This window comes from Chinchilla lanigera, unplaced genomic scaffold (genome assembly GCF_000276665.1).
Source record: "Chinchilla lanigera isolate Chin_1 unplaced genomic scaffold, ChiLan1.0 scaffold00093, whole genome shotgun sequence".
NCBI lineage: Eukaryota > Metazoa > Chordata > Mammalia > Rodentia > Chinchillidae > Chinchilla > Chinchilla lanigera.
In genome coordinates, this window is record NW_004955494.1 from 7,988,174 (window position 1) to 7,989,375 (window position 1,202).

Here is a 1,202-nt window from a genome sequence, read left to right on the forward strand (position 1 = left end):
TGCCAGACAAGGATATAAGGCTGTTGATCAGGATGGCCGAGGCGTCCTGGGCGGAAGATGGCGTCCTTAACCGCCCGGATGAGGGGAAGATGGAAAGATCCCTCAGGAGGCCATCCTACTCCAAGGGAGGGCCACTCAGCCGAACAGAAGACCTGCCATTTACTTTTTTTTTTTTTAAGAAACCAAAGTTAACATCTGTTGACAATCACCCCAGGTGGGACGGTGAATCTCAAACACCACTTTTGCAAACTAATAGAAGCCGGAGTTTACTCTAAGAGGAGGGGGTTTGAAGTTTTTCAGTTGCAGGATGAGGATTTTTTCTCAGCTTTATCATTGGAGCCTGCCAGAGAGGCAAGACTGGGATGAAGCCAGAGGAGGAGACTTCTTTATCTGAGTCTGCTATAGGTTGCAGTCCCTATAACAGAAATAGTTTGACATAATAGCAGTGCCTCCGCGCCTGCGGGTTTGGATTTTTTTTTTTTTTTTAAAGTTTTCAAGTAAACAATTTCCAGGGGCCTAAAAGGCAGGAGGAGGGCGATCAGGGCCCCTCCCATCCAAGCAGCAGATTTAATTGTAACCTGAAGCCGCAGGCACACCAAGGAACGCAAGCACATAGAACAAACAATTTAAACAGACAAACAGACAGGACAAAATCCCGGGAAAGATAATTTAGTTAATATTTTTTTGACTTATTTTTGCCAATGCAGGGTGGAGACTGGCTTGAAACAACAAACCAAAGCAAAAAGCCGAATTTTTTTTTTTTTTTTTCAGCACTCGCCAGAAAGACTAACATGTTCCTCGCTCAGCTCCCGCTGGGAGGGTGAAGGCTGCGCTGCACAGCGCACTGTCTTAGGTCCCTCTCGCGGCTCCCGGAGAGGACAGAAACCAGCCACCCACGTCTGGGTGTTACAAGTTAGAGACCCACGTCTTCCGAAAATACAAGCCCAGTTTTTATAAAAAGCCACTTGAAATCTTACCTAGTCGGAGGTATGGAACTGTGCTTTGTTCTCCGTGGCCGGGACCTGCAGTCCTTAGCCTCTCTGGAATGGAAGCTGAAATCAGCTGTGGCGCCAAGCCATTCAAGAAGGGCTAGAGGGTCCGGAGGCCGGGGGCCCTTGTCAAAGCAGGGATCTGCCTGTGGAATTTCCCGAGCGAGTCCCCACCCCCGGCACACAGCCTGAGCCACGTCCCGTGCGAACGAG

The 1,202-nt window shown here is 49.3% G+C and overlaps 2 protein-coding genes across 2 annotated transcripts in view; one reads left to right on the plus strand and one right to left on the minus strand.

Moving 5' to 3' along the window:
• LOC102020457 (aldose reductase-related protein 2-like) overlaps positions 1 to 1,202 on the plus strand; it is a gene marked incomplete in the record, with an annotated part of 178,080 nt that overhangs the window by 51,143 nt on the left and 125,735 nt on the right.
• LOC102012215 (aldose reductase-related protein 2-like) overlaps positions 1 to 1,202 on the minus strand; it is a 68,579-nt gene that overhangs the window by 27,302 nt on the left and 40,075 nt on the right. The window lies entirely within an intron of this gene.